Source organism: Nuphar pumila, chromosome 15, assembly GCF_984573655.1.
Source record: "Nuphar pumila chromosome 15, dmNupPumi1.hap1.1, whole genome shotgun sequence".
NCBI lineage: Eukaryota > Viridiplantae > Streptophyta > Magnoliopsida > Nymphaeales > Nymphaeaceae > Nuphar > Nuphar pumila.
Genome location: NC_143263.1, coordinates 23,740,681 through 23,760,915, shown reverse-complemented (window position 1 = coordinate 23,760,915; position 20,235 = coordinate 23,740,681).

Below are 20,235 nucleotides of genomic sequence, written 5' to 3'. Positions count from 1 at the left end.
CTACTATGAGAGAAACTATACTCGGACTTGACAAGAATTGCATAAATCATACCCGGTAAAATAATATTTTTATCATTTTTACATTTAAAAATTGTGGGTCTTAATAGGAACTAATTTCACAAACTATACTTCGATCCATCTTAATAGGCACAAGGAAAGAGCAATAGACCGGACCTTTTGGGTTAATCGGGTCTTCTTATTTATCACCATACCCAGATCTTATAGGGTTTGGTCCGGGTAAACCCGACCGATTGACAACCCTAGTTGTTCAGTGTCGGTATTGGACCTGTATCATTTGGCAAACTATTCAGGTGTATCGAACTGATACCGATACTCAATCGTATCATTTTGAATCGGTCAAAAATAATTTTAAAATATGGCGTGTTAATCAAAACATGACACATGTTAAAACTATTAAAATAATATTAAAAATTAATGTTAAGCTATTTTTACATTTATTAAAAAATAGCCAATTCAGGTCAGTGGCGTATCGATTTTCTGGCGATACCATATGTACAGGCCGATACTGACAACCTTGGTCAATTGCGTTGAGGACTGGGATAAAGTTAGATAATTAAATTGATGAGTCATCTATTATATTCTATTTGCTATTCCTTAAGCTAAGGCCTTATTTAAATGATTCCGGAAAAAACTTGTATTTAAAATTGTCCTGAATAATTAATTACTAAAGCTCTAGGCTTTAAAAAAAAAAAACAGCTTTTCTAAAACCATGAACCAACCATCACACCTTATCTTGGGGTCCATGAGAGTACTAGATCCAAATGCAGATCAAAATTTCCTTCTTCTTCGGAGCCTCTTATACAGAAGGCGTCTACCACACTGCCTCCTATTATAAGCTGCTGCCAAAGGGTTTGAAAATGCAGCTTAAATTTATGAAAAAGTATGCAGTTTGTGGAGTATCAAGTCCCCTACTTAAGAATGTCAATATATAGATTGGATTTTGTCTAATATCCGACTTCATTTAGTAAGACAAAACTATACCCGATTAGAATCAGATGCATACATGATTTTGGTTTTTTGCTACCAAACCCTACGAATATCCTAATTTAAAGGATATTCAAATTCGGTTACATATAAAAAACTGAATTTGGTATGTGCTTTTCACCATTTGAACCTGAATCCGAATTTTAATTTGAATTTGTTTAATGAACATCGGGTTAGTCATGTCTGGTATTGGTTACGATTCGACTCGAATCCCAACCGTTGCAGCAATCAAATCATGATTTCTAGCTTTGCTAATATCATAAACAATTACAAAAGGCTGAGTTAGCCCACAAGGACAACACTCATCTGAACTTGTGCATGTCACCAAATTGAAGGGATGTCACAAGTTCGAAATCCATGGGAGGTGTCCCTTGCAGCAAGGTTAAAACTGAGGGTATACTCCCTAGTGGCCAGGAGGGACGGAAGCCAGGCAATGTGCAGTCGGTAATGTTTTTTTTTTTTTGTTTTCTTGGATTATCCCAAAAAAAAAGAATTCTGAGAAAACTTAGCCGTACACTTTGAGCTTCCAGAAGACAAGTTACCTTACGTATAAACAGAGACAGATCATGTTTGGGGTACTCTGAGGATATTACCATCCGTTCATCTCAAGATGAACGGCGCCCACACCACAATGAGAGGGATGCCCATCGTTTGGATGAGCTCCACCATTTCATGGAGATGGACATCACTAAAAATGACTAACTGCGTTCTTAAAATAGCTGCTAGGGAAAAACCTCAGATTTTTTCATCAGCAGCAGTACAATCAATTGTTCCGTGTAGTGTAGGGATGGCAGTGGACCGGGGGACAACGGGCCAGACTCACCCCGTGGATGAAGGGCATGAAACGGGGATGGAGGCAGGGATGAAGGTTAAAATCTATCCCCATGGGGAGATGGAGGCGGGGATGGACTTACGCTTTCCCCGTCCCCACCTTGCTCCGCCCTGCCCTGCCCCATCCCCAATCCTTCAAGGGATGACTATAGACTAAGGAGAAACCGGGCCCGCCCCACCTCGCCCCCATTTGGACTGGGATGGAGGACTTGAAACAGGGATGGAGGCGGGGGTGGAGGTTAAAATTCATCCCCATAAGGAGATGGAGGTGAGGATGGAGGTTCAGATTTTGAGACCGGGCGGGGGTGGAGACCTTGTCCCCCGCTCCCGCCCCGATCTACTGCCATCCCTAGTTCCCCTACCAGTTATACAATTGGACCATTGGATTTTGAACCTATGTCCAGACACAAAGTGACATGCACCAGCTACTCTCCTACCAGACAACTGGATCCCTAACTAGTCCTTACATGATTTTTTTTTTTTTTACCCCATGTGATAGAGGGATTCGATCTTGGGCCTTCAGCTTGACTCAAGACTACCATCTGAATGGTAACCTACATGAACATTTAGTTGTGCAATAAAATAGAAAAATACAGAACACGAGTGGTTAAGTTCCTTCATGTCTTGCTGCCACTTGTACAAGACCAATCAAAGTCATTTGGTTAGAGAACTTTCTTGGTAACTTCATGGCAACAAGGGAGTGCTTTGCTCATCTAGTCATGGGGACTTATAAATGTAACCAAGTTGATGGGACATCGCTAGTTTAAATCCATGGGTGGGGTCATTTGCCTCATGGTTGAAGTTGGATGTACTTCTAGTGGGCAAGGAAACCTCAAGGATTTTACCAACTAGAGACTGATCAATGTGTGGCCAGTGATGATTGGATTTTCTTTTGGATCGTTTACGAAAAAACAAACAAACAATAGGTGAAGTTACTTTTCAAATTCACGAGTGGGTCAGAGGAATTGGCTAGGAAAAATTGAAGAAAACTACCTTTATAATGAAAAATGATTAAATGATTCAAAAAATAACACATTTTTTTAAATGCCTTATGATTTTTTAAATCATCTCGGTGTTCAAAATCGTAAATATTCAAATGTAAAAGGATCATTTTAACTTTCGTATGTGCAAATTTCTTCCAAAATATGTATCTAATTATTTTATCTAAGATCTGTGATAGACCTTGTCACTAATTTTTGACCGAAAAAATAAAGAATTTTGAAAAAAAAAATATACAGAAATTCATTTTCAATGACACCTAATTTGCTAAAAAATGATGAACATTGAGATACAACCATAACATTGTTCCTAAAATAAGACATGCATCAGAAATTTGAAAAAATAATAAAAAGACAAAGACAAATGGGAGCCTTAGCTTTTCAATGCCGCCAAGATCACTTTGATCTGACGAACGATTAGAAAAAATGTCCTCTAAAAGATAGACGGTTTGGTTGTTCATGTCTGCAGAGCATATTTTTGTTATGTTCTTATAACAAAAAAATGAGAACCCTAAAAGAGTTTTTGGTTCTAACTCAAAACATCAAAGTTATAACAGTAAAGTTATAGGCTTATGTCTTATTTTTTAAACTATAAAAACGTAGGTTTTCGATGGAGAATAAAAAAGATACAGATCTGAGAACAAATACTATTTTGCAGAAAATATGTGAATATGTGAATTTCTTCATATATATGTGAAGTTCCTCTTATATATGTGAATTTCCTCCTAAACATATGAATTTATATATATATATGGATATTATATATATATTTTCCTCAATATATGTGAAATTTTTCTTGTATATGCAGATTTTCTTCTAAACATGCGAATTTTCTCTTAAATATACAAATAGCAAATTTTCTCATATATATGTATGGATTTCTTCCTAAACATATGAATTTCCTCATATATATACATTTTCTCATATATATGAATTTTCTCCTAAATATATGTGTTGTTCCTCATATATATGTGAATTTTCTCCTAAACATCAAAATTTTCTCATATGTATGCAGATTTTCTCTTAAATATATGTGAAGTTTCTCCTATATATGTGGATTTCTTTCTAAACATGTGAATTTCTTCTTAATTTTTCTTTATATATATGCAAATTTTCTTTCAAACATACAAATTTTCTCATAAATACATGTGAAGCTTCTTCTCATATATATGCAGATATCACATGTTTAGGAGAAAATCCGTATATATAAAGAGGAACTTCGTATATATTTATGAGATTGCGTGTTAAGGAGAAAATCTGCGTATTTATGAGAAAAATCACATATATAAAATGAACTTCACATATATATAAGAAAATTTGTATATTCGCATGTTTTTTACAAAACAATCTATATTCTAAGATTTATATCTCCTCGATCCGACATTGAAAACTTATGTTTTTACAGTCATTAGGAAGTTGAGATATATGCCTATAATTTTTCTGTTTTGAGTCAAAATTGAAAACCTCTTTAGGGTTCCCTTTTTTTAGTTCCAAGGCGAGAACAAAAATATGCTCTGTAGACAAGAACAACCGAACAATTTATCTTTCATAGAATATTTCTTCCCAACCACTTATCATATCAAGGTGATCTTATAGAATAATTAGGATAGGCGTAACTCTCTCAAGGTTGTATCTCAGTGCCCGTTCATCATTTTCCAACAAATCAGGTATCGTTGAAAATGTATTTATATTTAGTTTCTTTATTCTTTGTGTTTTTTTCAAAATCCTTTACTTTTGAGGTCAAAAATCGGTGATAAAGGCTGACACAGATCTTGGATGCAATACTTAGACACATATTTGAGAGAAAATTTGTACATATGAATGTTAAAATTATCTTTTTACATCCAAATACTTGCGGTTTTGATTATCTGTAGTTTGACAAATTGCAGAGTTTTAAAAAAAAATACATTGATTTTTACCGTACAATACAATCATTTTTCGTAAATGATTTACCAGTTTTATTTGATACTTAGCCCCCCTCATTTGTTAGGGTTTATTAAAGGTTTTTTCCTAGGAGTGAACATGGAGGTTGGGTTCAGTTCAAGCCCATTCGTGCCCAGGCTTTTCACCCAAATCGCTCATTTTTCTGTAGAAATAAGCATTTTTCACGTTGAACACAAGGCCCATAATCTTACGAAGGAAAAAGTGATCAATCATACTACAGCACGAAAGGTGAAGGTCTTTTGGTGTTGATGAATTGCACAATGTTTAAGTTTCATTAGGGATGTAAAGGATGCAGATTCGGGGCCAATGAGGCTAATACTAGATCCAACTAATCATATATTGGGCAATTAGAGTTGGGCTCAAATCCGGATTCAGATGGAAAAAACCCAATACCTAATCCCATTAAATACATGTACTCGGATTTAAATATCCACCAGGATTGCATATGCTTCAAATTCAGTTATGAAATTCTAAACCTAATCCGAATCTGATTATCAAACATATGCAGTTTTCTTTACCGACTGACTAATCGAGTCCAATTTGGATCAAATGTAACATCTGACTCATTGGCATCCCTAAGTTTTACACAGTGCATGCCAAGATACACCCCTATCACAACTATGCACGTCTAAGAGGTGGATCGAGTGCAATGTAACCTCACAAAATATGTTATTTTGATTTTTTAATGCTCCAAAAATCCAATATATATGTGAGAAAAACATGATTCAAAGGTTAGTTTCTACTAAACTTAATATGTATATCACAACCGGAGGATTAGTTGTGCAAAAAAAATAAAAAAAAATAAAAATATTACACTTTTTTACTACGGGATTCTTAACCCACGAGGGTCGCAAACATTTCTCCATTTGAAAAAATATTGATGTTTCAGCAAAAGTATAAATATAAAGCACTCGTAAAATCATGACAAATAGCAATATTTCCTGAGTATCATTAAATGAATATATCGTCATATTACCATAATATATACTTGGTAAATCTTTGGGAAAATGATTTATTTCATATTCTATATTTCCTAATTTTGTACTTGTTTTTAGGGATGGCAGCGGGGCGAGGCAGGGGACAAGGTCTCCACCCCCGCCTCAAGATTAGAACCTCCATCCCCGCCTCCATCCGGCCGGGATGGATTTTAACCTCCACCCCCGCTTTCATCCCCGTTTCATGTCCTCCATCTCTGGTTCAAACTGGGATGAGGCGGGGCGGGGATATTGCGGGGAAAAGTGATGGGGACGGGTCGGGGCGGGGAAAAGTGTACTTCCATCCCCACCTCTATCCCCGAACGGGGATGGATTTTAACCTTCGTCCCTGCCTCCATCCCCGTTTCATATCCTTCATCCTCGGTCCAAACGGGGCGAGGCGGGCCCCGCTTTCCCCCTGTCCACTGCCATCCCTACTTGTTTTATATAAGATATTAAGCACTTTTGTCAATGTGTTCACACCACAAGCGCGCGCCCTGTGCTTTGCTCGATGCTTGGCTTTCAAGATTCGTGGAAGCTGCACTAAAAGTTGGACACTGCGAAGGCAATGCTTTATTTCTTGCTCTTGTTCTGTAATTGAGCTGAGTTTGCGGGGTCCAATAAGATAGCTGGATCGTTAGGTTGCACTATCATAATTCAGGGGTATCAGGTTCTACCGCGTGGTTGGTAGGAGCTGTCAGTGCACGTTTCTTTGTGGTGGAACGTTGCAGGTTCAAAACCCAGTGGTATGTTGAATAATAACTGGTGGGTCTGCCTAACCTCAGCTTGCCAGAGTCTGTTCCAGATCATGTAAAAATAGATCTTGGTTCAAAACGATGGAGTGTATTCGTTGCTGGAAGGCGGAAGCTGATCAGGCCTACCAATGTGTGTTAAGTGATGAGTTAGACAAACAAAAAGTCAGAGGTGTAAACATTATATCCTACTGATTTTCGTCACCATCAGATACCCTTTTGCTTGGTATTAAAATTTTAAACCATCAGATGCTTAAGATGGATAGTAAGTCAATAGCACAAAGTGGTGCAAACTTACATAAGGAGGCATTTATGCCACCATCACTCACTCACTCACTGTCACAAATGGGAAGGGGACAACCAACCATGATCGGACCTCGGACCTCATATATTTGGTTTTTGTTATTTATTTAATAAGAAATATACTTTACAAGAAGACTTTATGACATATAGCCATGTTTTTTCCAAACTTGAAAAATTGCAAGCTCACGACGCATTTAAAACTACAGTACAAAATATTGTGGGCCCTTGATTTTTAGCACTTTCAAAAACACATCTAACATTCGAAAATTCATAATCCAAAACATGCTCACTAAATGAATGATAAAAATCTAATATGCAATGAGCCATCGATGAAAAACTCGATCGTTAGAGAAGAAACGCCGTCGATCATCATCGGTTGTAGATTTTGGACCTTTTCTTTGGTCGAAGGGTTTCCCTTATACCATCACAAATATTGGTGATGTTTTGAAAAATAATGTGATTTTTTATTTTATTTTAAAGACCAATATATACTCTATCATGAAATTTTAAAATATTAATATTTTGAAAAAATATCATGATTTTTATGAGATTAATGCAATATTAGCATTTCTATACCCTTTTTTTGCTTCTTGTATTTTTTGTTATATTTTTTATTTTTTTATATGTCTAAATATTTTATATATGTTGATATTTTTTTCAAAAGTAATGAATTCGTTGTGAGAATTCCAATGACAATATTTATGACATTCATTCAACCAACATTCCAGTTGAAGGTCTAACCTTAATTTATCCAGTTAAGAGGAAAGCCATGGATCTCCTCTTACTTAATCGGGACCCGCGATGGATTTTAGTTTCATTTTCAGAGTCACACGTTTCTTTCTTTATATCTTGTCCAATGCTAAATTTATTACACTAACAATAAAGTTTTGAATTTGCTACTGTTTTGCTATCCAACATGATCACATATCTCTAGCTAAAGCGGGTGCGTCTATGCATGTTTCACCTTCGAAGAATCGTGTGGACTCACAGAGGATGACGGTTTTGGGGTTTGACTTTCGGTAGACAAAAAAGACAATAAAGCAAAATTTGGAGCATGGGTCCATGTGCGCCCTAGTCCAAAGACATGACAAGGACTGAACGGGCTTGAAGCGTGTCCCTTACCACAAGTCCGGATCACCGACTCAGGTCTGGTTTCTATGCATTGAAGAACTGCTTGATTCTTAGCATGATTGGACATCACCGACGAATTCTTGTTTGAACAAGAAAATGGACCCAATCATCGGCCGTATGTGTTGATTTGTGGCTTGATTGGGTCCAAATGAGACCCACATGTGCCACATAAGAGTTTTTTTTTTTTTTACTCTTCTTTTTTGTCACCCACATGAGGCGAGAGTGTGAACTCAAAAGGAAACTCCTGGTTTCTTTAAGTTTTTTTTATTTTTTTATAATCCGAAGAAATTTCACCCAACACAAAGAAGTAGTCGAGCTGGCTTAGCTTGCCATACCTACTGTACTCGTGCCAACAATGTAAAACTTTGAGGCTAGGACCTCTGCCCCGGTGGCCTATGTTACGCATTGGCTTGCGCAGATGGGTGATGCCCATGCGAATTAAACCTTGACTGCCTCGCTTAGCATCTAAGGTCTCATGCAACTATGCCAACGATAACACCTTAAATTTTGTATCTCAAAAATCATGATCATTTTTTTTAAATATTTTTATAAAATAGCAGCGAAAAACTGAACAGGACAAAAACTTGGTGTATTACATTCTCAATTACATTAACATTCATACAAGCAATAACTTTAAAATAAATAAACAATCATAAATGAATAATGGTCCAATTACATCTTAAAATTTATAATAAATTTTATTTAACAATTTAAATCAAATATCAGAGTCTTGAGCATTCTAAAATACTCTCAATCTAAAATACTTTGAGGTTGGGAAAGGCTTGACTCGATTCTGGTCGCAATCTCTCGGCATCGCATATGAGTTCACTAACTTTCTAAAAACATTAAAATCAATAGGGTCAAACAAACATATTTCAGTAGGGTAGAGCTATTCAGAACACTCAAATTAGAGCAAGTAAGCGGAAATTTTTTTAATTTTTTATTCATTTAACCAGAGTAAATACAATAATATTAAACATATATTTCTAATATCTCATGCAAGCATACATGTATGAAACTAACTTTAATCAATCATCCACTCAAACATGAATAATTAAATAAGCATAAACAATTAATAAATGATGTGCTTACCATTATAGAAGACTATTTTCATGCATGAGCTAATTTTTATCTTTAATTAAGTTTTATTTCTTATATGATGCATGACATGTCTATCTAATGCACATTCATTTAAGTTTCACTTCTTAGCCATGTGGATACTAAGACAAGCTTATACCTGAATCAGGGTCATGGCATATGCAGTATTTTTTAAATATGAGTGTCTTTGGCCTCGTTAATCACCTTTTACCAATCCTACGGGTGAGGGATGAGCGTATCGAGAGAGCGCTCCCTACACCATCATCTCGGTGCATCAAATTTTTACTCATGAGTTTATTTCCTCTATATTGCAGTCTATTGCAAAGGTTTTCCCTATCTTCGTGATTGGGAAAGAACAACCTTTCGTGCTTAAAACATGTCCCACGAAACTGAAAGTACTGTTTGCTCTCTCCTTTCAAGCGTTGATCGTTACTGTTACATGTTTAAACTTCTTAAATTACTTTTTTTACATGCAACACCATATAAGAATCCACTAAAGAGATTCAGCCACTTCAAGGCCTATGAATGCACATTTTGAATATTGAATTCGATAACATTGATTATGCTTCTTTCATTTCAACTTATGTGCATATGTACAAAAAAAAAATGAATTCTCTTTACACTAAATGCATCTAATCATTCACATCATCATCATGTACATGATAGTCATATATAAAAATTACAGCATGCACAATCCATTACATTCGCATCTTAATTTGCAAGACGAACACTTCGGTCTATTCATTAGCGAGAAGTCTTGAAGGAGTGCTTGTGCATTAGCACAACTTACTCAGTTCATGCCCCATAAATGGGTACTTAATTCTCTGAAGCAACTTTTTTTTATAGTACATGACCTGTCTGATAGTCATTTACAAAGGCATACATAAAAAGGAATAAAATTCGCAAGTATTCGATAGTCGGGTCTCAAATCGGTTTCAAACTTGAGGAAACTTAATTATCTTCAACTGTTACAGAGCTTATACAAATTTTACATTTGTCGGATAGAACTAAAATTTTTACAGTTTTTAGAGAATTTTGTTAGCTTTTCGATGCCGCAAATAATTCTTAAAAATTCATCTAGACGAGGGAGTTATAAACTATTTAGGGCAAACTTATACTTTTTTGTTCCAATTATCATCGAACAGTACTCATGCTATAAATAAAGCTCAAAATTTTGTTACCTTTCCAATGCAATAAATCATTTATAAAAACTCTTCCTGACGAGGGAGATATGAACCATTTATCGATCGGGTATCAAGCCAAAAATATGTAGTTACGGGAGATATGCATTCGGGTGCACCAAAGCAGGCCACTCGAATTCATATTTTTCAAAAAAATTCACATGAATCTCTTATATAAAATTACAAAAGCAACTCTACACTACTTTAAACTAATCTACAATGGATAAATCTCATTTTTGTAGTTGTTAGGCCAGAAAATAGACTCCTTTCCTCGAACCCTATTTTCTCATAAATAATTTTGGTAATTTCTGTAATAAAGCACATAAAAACACGTATTTTTCTATGACAAAAAAAATCATGCTAATCATTTCAGTACATTCACATAAATATTAGCTACAATTTCTAACTAAAATTTGTAGAAAAACAAATAGATATTACACATTTTTTCCAAAAGTTATAGATTTTATTTCTGACAAAATCAATAGCATGCATGTATAGTTTTAATTCAATAATTCGGCTACTTTTGAGGGTGAGTAAATTTATTCTAGGGAAAATTGAAATCAACCCATTTTTATTAAGTCCAACATGAATTTTTACATAACTTCCCTTTTTAACTTCTTTTATCAACAGTTTGAATCAAGTCCTTAAACACGATTTTAGATAAATCGGTTTTAAGAGGGGGTTTTCTTTTGAAAACCCTTTCTATTTTATATTTTGACAAACCCTATGCCAAACCCACGTATGGGGGGCATGGTATAGGGTATGTTCTTATGAAAAATCAGAAGAACTCGTGCCTACGAGTTCTGATTTACGTGTAGAGAATAGAACCCCCTACCTCTTTTGCGAAATCGACTCCTACGCTTGTTAAATCGAACTTTGGTCACGAACTGGTCGTCCAACACGTACGGTATTCTTGCCAACAAACTTCTTGCACTCCTCACATGCATGTGGGTGTCCTCCTTATTGGGCCAAGAGGGAAAGCATGAGGGATACATAGAGAGAGGAGAGAAGTAAGAAGGATAATAGGAGGGGAAGGGAAGCAAGAGGGAAAAATTTACAAGGGAGCAAATAGGAGGGCATGAGCCCCTCCTACCTTTTTATAATGGTAGAGTATTGATCAAGGGTTGGGCAATCTCAGCCCTTGATCTCATCTTCATCAAACTTTCTTATCTTATAATTTTCCAAGTTACCAATACTATTCTTTTTTTTTTGCCTTGTATTATTTTTTTTTATCAAGTGAACTTAGGTTAAAATTATTCCATGTAATATATATAATGAATATAAGCTGTTTGACACCCCCATATGGGGTCTTTCCTTTCCATATTATAATATTGTGGCAAGCAAGTTTGACTTGTTATTTTTTTTTCTTCTTTCCTTTCTTTCTTTCTTTTTCTCATTACCTTCTATATATTTTTTCTTATTTCAGTCATCCCCCTCTTAGAATCATCTATGAAGGGATGCCCCTCTCTTCTTGTGAGCTACTAATTGAAAAATAGTAACTTTTAACTTTTTGTTTCATGTTTTGCCTTTTTGGCAAGTTTTAAAATAACCTTGATTTTAAAGTTTGTTTTTCATTTTTACTTTTTAAAGTTGAAAAGAAGTGACACATAGGATGGGACGGCCAACCAATAGACTCCTACACATTTATAAAATTTAGTTTAGTTAAAAATTTTATTCTACTTAATTAATTAAATTGGTAATTTGGAATTTACTTCTTTTAAAACTAAAATTTAGAATTAAGTGAAATGAAACTCAAATTAGGTTTTCATGTAGGTAAGTGCCTTCTAGAATTTTGGCTAATTCATCATTTCTTATTTACATATTTATTTCTTTCTAACCTAATTTGGATTCTGCAAAAATAATTTTTGAAAATAAGAGTTTCACTAGGGTCGACAGGACCCTTGGGCGTGTGGGTGTATTTCGTACATTCATTTTTTAAGGCTTAAGCAGTATATAGTATAGTACTTAATATATATTAGCATTATAAATTTATCTAAATTATTTAATATCTTTTCTAAAAATGTTATTTTCTCAAAAATGCATTTCGAAAATAATTTCTACCAGGATCGGCAGGACCTACTGTCGTTTTGAATATTTTATTTTATTTTATTTTATAGATTAGATTTCAAACTCATGAACTAAATTCAAGTTTACATTATAAACATATCATAAATTCGTCTGAAATCCTATTCGACTTTATTTCGATAAAATTTATCACTTATTTTTATTAAATTCTATCTTTTTCATAAATTCGATTCTGGATGCGAATTTCACTTAGATCAACTTGAATCAACTTTAAGTTTTCATAGAATATTTCTTATAATTAATTTTAAGCTAATTTATATTTTTATACTTTTTTCTCATAAATTTCATCATTATTATTATTTTATTTATTAAAAATACCTTGGAGAATTCACAAGTATTACCTTAAAGTTCAATTTAAGATTTCAAATTCAATTTCAACAAAAATCCAAATTATTATATAATTCAAACTTGAATTGACATTCAATCAAGTCTTGATTTAGATTTAAATCATACTTGAATCTAATTATAATATTTGAGACATATTTATGAAATTTGAGTTCAAATCCAAATCTGATCTGAATTCAAATTCCCAAATCGAAATCCAAATTGATAAACTTCATAAATTGAATTCAAAATTCAATAAGACTTAAAATTGAAATACACACTTAATTCGAGTCTTGACTAATATTGAAATTCAAATTAAATCTTATTTTAATTTTAGCTTAAATATAGGTTAAATCCGATTAAAAATAAAAAACCTAATTCAGAATAAATTCTCAAGAGGGTCTTTTCTTGGGTTTTGAGATGAGTGTGAGAGAGAGAAGGTGCTTATTTCTCTTCGTAACAAAGAAGTTCTTGTCCTGCACGCATCAATATTCTTGGTGGGTAGAATGACATGTATGGTTGTTTTCATTTATGCCTTTATTTATTCTCATGTATCAGTGATTGATTATATTAATAAAGGCTCTTGATACTCTCCTCGTGGATGTAGATGGTTTTGTTCAATCATATAAAATCTTATTCTCTTGTGGTTATTTGCTTCTTTAATGTTTTTATTGTGATTGTTTGTATTCCCTAATTGTATCAATATTAGATCTGACCTAGTGTGATCTTAGGCACATGCCTCAAAATTACAACAAGTGGTATCAAAGTTATTTGTTATAGAAAAATCAAATATAACCTCGAAGGTGATGAACATTAAGTTCGAGGTTGAAAATTTTTATGGCAAAGAGAACTTTGCATTATGATAAAGAAGGTTGAAGAACAATTGATTCAACAAGTTGTGTACAAGGCATCGTTCGGTATGCTGAGTAAACTGAGGGCATCAGCTGGTGATAAAGCAACATCTAGCGGGATATCAGTTATAAGCGATGAGAATTTAGAAGATTTAAATTTTAGAACACCAAGCACGATTCGATCATTTTTTTACGAATGGGATAATGTATAACGTACTTGAGATAAAATCTATGAAAGAGTTTTGGGAAAAGCTAAAGAGCATATATATGACGTAGTCCTTGACAAACGAACTCTATTGGAAGCAACAACTCTATGATCTCAAGATGAAGAAAGGTAGTAGTATGTTGTAGCACCTGAATACCTTTAACAAGATCATGAGTCAACTCTTACAATTGAATGTGGTACTTGAAGATGATGATAAATATTTAATTTTGTTAAAAACATAATGTATTCAATTTTAAATACTACTCTTTTGTACGGGAAAGAGAGTATCAAGTTTGATGATGTATCTACATCATTACTCTTTAATGAGATGTTTGAGAAGACTAGCGTTGGTATTTGGTAAGATAAGGTCATGATAGAGAAAGCATTATATCATGATCGAAGACGGTTCAGGGAGCATGACAAAGACATAAATTATAACATGAATGGCAAGTTCGTTATGAGGTACTACTACTGCAAGAAATCGAGTCATAAGAAGATAGAGTGAGGTACTGCTACTGCAAGAAACCGAGTTATAAGAAGATAGAGTGCAAAAAATGTAAAGAAGATATAAATAAAAAGAAGGCCAAGAGTATTGATTAAGTAAGTATTGCAGCGAGCAATTCTAATGATGATAGAGAAAATCTGGTTGTCTCCCCATATATGAATTTTTTTTCGTGATTGATAAATTTTAGATTTTTGTTGTTCTTATCATATGTGTCATAGCATGGATATGTTTGATTTCTATACTACATGTGATGGCAGGATGATTTTTATGAGGAATGGTGTACGTTATAAGGTAATAGAAGTATGTAGGGTTAATATAAGAATGTTTAATGAAGTTGTTCGAACGGTCATTGATGTCAAACATGTGTTAGAATTAAAAAAAAACTTAATTTATTTGAGTGTATTGGATTCCAAAGGTTGTTTCATTAGTGCAAATAAGGAAACTCTAATGGTTAAGACGCATGCATGAGTGTTGATTAAAGGAATGATGTTTCAATACCTATACCAACTAATTGAAAATATGATAGTTGGGGCAACTTCTTATTTAAAGAGTAGTGTTGGTGAAAAAGACTTGATTGGGTTGAAGAAAAGAAGTGTGACTAGTTGTGATGTCGATATTATCAAAAGCTCCATGACAAAGGCAAGAAAAATAAAGGTTCAGGGTGAGAAGACTTTATTGCAAGTAAAATAGAAAGTTGAGAAGGAAAGGATGATCGTTATTTATTAAGATTTTCTCAAGTTAAGTCGCGGGATAACCCAATGCAAAAGGTAATTCAATTTCAAAGAAAGATTACTGAAGCTCATCGACAATGTGCACAAGATGATGATGTGATATCATATGCTTTGTCAGCTGAATACGCAAGTTCATGCATAAAAAATATGGTTTTTTTAGGAAAAAATAAGGTAAAGAGTAAATATTGGCTCTAAGAAGATGAAGTATTTAAAGAGAGTTGGTTAGAAAGCATTGAAATAAAGGCGAAGAATGTTGATTTATAACTTGATTGGGTCTAAATGAGACCTACATGTGCCATATGAGAGTCCTTTTTTGGACACTTCCTTTTGTCTTTTGGTAACCCATGTGAGGTGGGATTGTGAACACAAAATGAAACATGAGTTTTCTTAAGCTTTAAAAATGAGAGAAAATGAGAGAATAGAAGGTGAGGGTGTGTTCTTTTTTTTAAGAAGCTTGATTCTTGGCAAGAGAGAGAGAGAGAGAGCGGTGAGATGTCTAAGGCTTGGAGCTTCTCTTAGGTTTTGAGAGGAGTGTGTGATAGAAGGTACAGGTTTTTCTTGGTGACAAAAAGGAAGTTCTTGGGCTACACGATCTTCTTGCTTGACCGAACAATGAGTGTGGTTGTTCTCGTTTGTAATTTTATTTATTCTTTCTTATATCGATGATTAATTATATTAATAAAGGCTCTTGGTACTCTCTTCGTGAATGTAGGTGATTTTGTTGAATCAAATAAATTTTGTCTTATAGTTATTTTTGCTTATTTGTTGCTTTTATTATGATTGTCTTTGTTCTCTAATTGCATCAATATCATATTCGACCTTGTGATCCTAAAACATGAACCCCAAAATCACAACAATATGGGCTTTGTAATTTAACAAGTTTCAATTCGCAGTTTGGGAGAACCAAATTGATTTTGGTGGTACTATGTTCAAACATTTGAACAGATCCAAGGATCCAAGAACACATGAAACTCATATGGGTAGCACTTGAATCTTCACTTCCAAAGGATTTGATTTAGCATGAGGCCCGTGCCAAATTACAGCTATACAAACACTGTATCTCTAATCTTCGGGTCCATTGTTATTCGAAGTGTGTATATGTTTTTTATTTTTCTCATGAGGAGCAGAGGAACGATCCTCGGAACAAGAAACATGCCATGCTGGACTATGCCTCTCAACCTACAATGGCTTATCCAACTATGTAAAACCGTAGCACACCCTTGGTCTTCAGTGAATTGCCTTGCTTTGACGCCCACAGGAATTGAGCCTAGACCACCTCACAAGCTGTCTAAGCCCCATCTCAATATCCCAAACTCCTTAGGGTCTGAAGTGTGTAATTCATAACTTTCCTTTGCTACTTAGACTTCCTTACGACCGACCTGGTCAGGTCTTACAAGCCCGGTTAAGGCCTAGGAGAAGGGGTAGGCTGGAGATCCGACCAGTCTCAGGCCAGCCGTCTCTGAATCGGAAGAGAAGATCTGGATTTGGGTCGGATATTTGAGTCCCGGACCACGACCCGGACATGGTGAGTGAGGGATGACGTGGATATGGATCTCAGAAGATCCAAGAGGATAAAGCAGATTCATTGGGGACAGCTTGCTCGAGCCCCTCAATGTTGTCTTACGTGTCGTATCGAATTAGGTCGGGTGTCTAGTCCTTTTTACGTGAAATAACGAAAATAACCCCCTTCTTTTTCCAAGTACCATCCCCATCCCCTATGTGTTTCATAAACCACGTGTTGCTTTTGGTGAAAGCAATGGAATGCGTCCAATTTCTGGTCGTACACGTGGCACGATTGAGATGATCGCCCCCAGAAAGACGGCTAAATTCTCCCAGTAATTTACGAAATGACGACTGTGTGAATTCGCATTGTAAAGGGAACAGTTTAGGTGTGCAAAATGGACCGGACGTGGGGATGGATCATCATTGATCCGAACTCAAATTTAAGTTGCAAGTCTGAATTTATATTTGGTTCTGACGCAATTAGTATTAGTGAATATCCAAATTTTGTATAATAATGCTGAGTCCGGTAAGAAAAGGTCACAAAATCATGCGCTTTAAATATAAAAAGCAAAACCATGTTCGATTTGATCCAAATTTAGATGTTGATCCAACAGAAAATGTCAATCAAATTCCGAGTCGAATCCAAAAAGAGTGGCAGCGATGTAAGTCTGAATCGGAACTAAAAACACATCCAAGTTCTATTTTGATATCCATAACCAAAATTAATGTGAAGGATTCGGGTTGGATTGCCAATTAATTCATTCTGTTTGCACCCGTAGTCCATTCCGTCTTTTGTTTCATGTGGATCACAAAATGTTAGGTTTGAGTTTGGGTTACCCGCATGAAAATCTTGGGGTGCGACCAACTGGGGCTCAGTTTAGGGCTGTAAATGGTTTGGGTTTGTATTGGGTAAGCCTCAAAATTTTTAGTTTGGGTATAAATAGTATTGTCACAAATAATATTCGGGTTGATTCGAATACCGGGTTTGGACTATGATTTTGACCAGGTACCCACTCCAATTTTGTTTTTTTGCCAGATATAAGACTCGACCCCAAGTGTTTTATATGTATTTTTAGTATAAGTAAACCTTTGAAATTATATGGATCTGGATTTGAGATTTCATTTCATGACCTGACAAAACCCAAACTCAAACCTAACATTTTGTTATTTGGGAAGGTTCGGATTAGGGATGCAAATGGGTCCTATCTAGAATGAAGGTTTTGGAATTTTTGGCTGTTCTGGATCCGATTTTGATCTGAGTCCCTATGTATTTAACTGTTCCAGATCTAAACCATTTCCATCCCTAATTCAAATGCACTTTGATGGGTCAGGTACCTGGCCCATTGACTGCCCTAGCTCTGTTCACCTGGTAGAAGTAGTTTGTGCATGCCACCATGTGCTGGGATGTAGCAAGTTCAAAACCTGGTTGGTAACTGGTGTAAACCAAGAGGGCCTTCATTCCCTCATCTCTGTTATGTAAAAAGGAAAATAAAAATAAAAATTTAAATACAGTGTTTTTTTATTTACATTCATATATTGAATTTGAAGCATAGTTACCAAAAAGCTAAAATGGATATAAGAAGCGATGCATAAAGTGGAAGCCAGTGTTAAAAATTAGTGTAAAGCAGGAAGTGGAATTCGTTTTGGAAGTAATTGTACAAGTAAATCCCTTTAATTAAATAAACGTATCATAATTATTAATATAAATCTATCATACTCTCAATTCCCAAATACAAAAGAGACAACCAATTAACAAAAGAATAAAAAATACAAAACAGATTCAAATGAACCTTATGAACCCCAATAATATCTCGCTCGACTTTCGTGAAAAGGTAAACAAATGCACTATTATATTATTTGATATGGATCTCTTTAATCCATCATTTCACTAATGAAACTTTGGCTTTAGTTAGAAACCACTGGTTTCCATGGTAGGTGGTGAATGCTTGACTTGTCAATTTCTTCACTAAAGTAAAGTAAATGGTTGAGATTCAGATTCAGTTGTAGTATTAAACAAACCTAATGGTGCAGTTGGCATCGTATTTGGACCCAGATTTCGAGTGACCAAGGAGCCAAGCCTGTTGGAATAAGCCAAAACATGTTTGGATTTTTGTTGGATTTGGATCTGGATTTGTAGATCTCAAATAACCATTTTCCTAACCGGCCAATTGATTCCTGCACTTGCCTGTCTTCTCAATTAGGTCCATGGTTCTTCTATTGGACCCACCACCCAGAGTGGGTTGCATCGCTTGAGTCACCTAACCATGTCTTCCGACCAATAAAGATTGAAACCTCATACTGTATCTGGTTCGGTGTTTTTCAACCTATATCCGAAAAGTACTCGAATCCAATTGACATTTGAAACTAATCACTTATAAGATTATTACACCTTATAACGAGAACTTTACTGGATCTGGATATGATAAGCACTTACTCTATCTGTATCCAAATCCGATTAGATTGGATTTTATTATGTAGGATTCGATGATGACCACATCCGAACAGCTCCTGATCCGTTCACATCTTGGATTAATTTATTCCATTGGGGAAAAGAATAGGGGTATAAAAGTAAATAAATAAGAAACAGCTGGCTGACGTGCGAGAACACGCCAGCGAGCCGGGCACCGTCATATTCTTAACAAAAAACGACAAAAATCTAACGAATTACTTCGAATCTCCCTCGACGTCGTCCTATTCTGAGGTTCGTCCCTAAAACAATTGGGTGACAAAAATACCCTCCTTCCACGCTACGAGCCAAAGTGAAAACGGGTCAAAGCAAAAATCCAACTGGAAGTGAAACCGGGTCGACTCCAAGTAATATGGTCTAAAAATTTTAAAAGTTGAAAGCTGATTCAAATATGAATTTAGGCCTAATAGCAAGTTCAAATTGCAACCCAAAAAAGTCTGATGAGGTGAGACTCCAAACCTAATACATGGAAATCTTATCACCGAATGATTGTATCAAATCTGGACCTGAATTAAGACTGAATCGGACCCATCCGCACCCCCCTACGGTCAAGGTGGAAGGCAGTCTGATAAGGCGTGGGCACCACCTCATCCAAACATGGTCAGTAAACAAATGCTAAGGGCATTAATGTCATTTACAACATGGAAGAAAATATAACGAGATACTCCCAAAATGGGAAATCTGTTGCCAGCATTACCGTCAATGTTCGGGACAAAAATGTCTTTTACGAGTTTGAAAAAAAACAGAGTTACATAACCACCCTGGACTCACAGGAGTACCCAATTTCTACCTGTTTTATGCAAGACCACTATGCCTTTCACAATCTCTAAATTGACCAATGAATCCCTAAACGTTGAGCTAAGCATCTGTGTTTGAAACTCCTTGGATCTCAAACCCGAGAACCGCCCCACTCTCTGTTCCTTGTCAAATTTGAGGATTGGGCCTTTATCTCAAAGATCTTAAATCCTTCTTTCGGATTTTGTCCGGACGAATGAGCGGCAAGGAATAGGGATGGCAGTGGACCGGGGGAAAGCGGGGCCCCACCCCGCCTCGCCCCGTTTGGACCGGGATGAAGGGTATGAAACGGGGATGGAGGCGGGGACGAAGGTTAAAATCCATCCCCGTCCGAGGATGGAGGCGGGGATGGACGTGCACTTTTCCCTGCCCTGCCCCGCCCCGACCACTTTTCCCCACAATATCCCCACCCCACCCTGCCTCGTTTGAACCGGGGATGGAGGACATGAAACGGGGATGAAGGCGGGGGTGGAGGATAAAATCTATCCCCGCTGGGGATGGAGGCGGGGGTGGAGGATAAAATCTTGAGGCGGGGCAGGGATGGAGACCTTG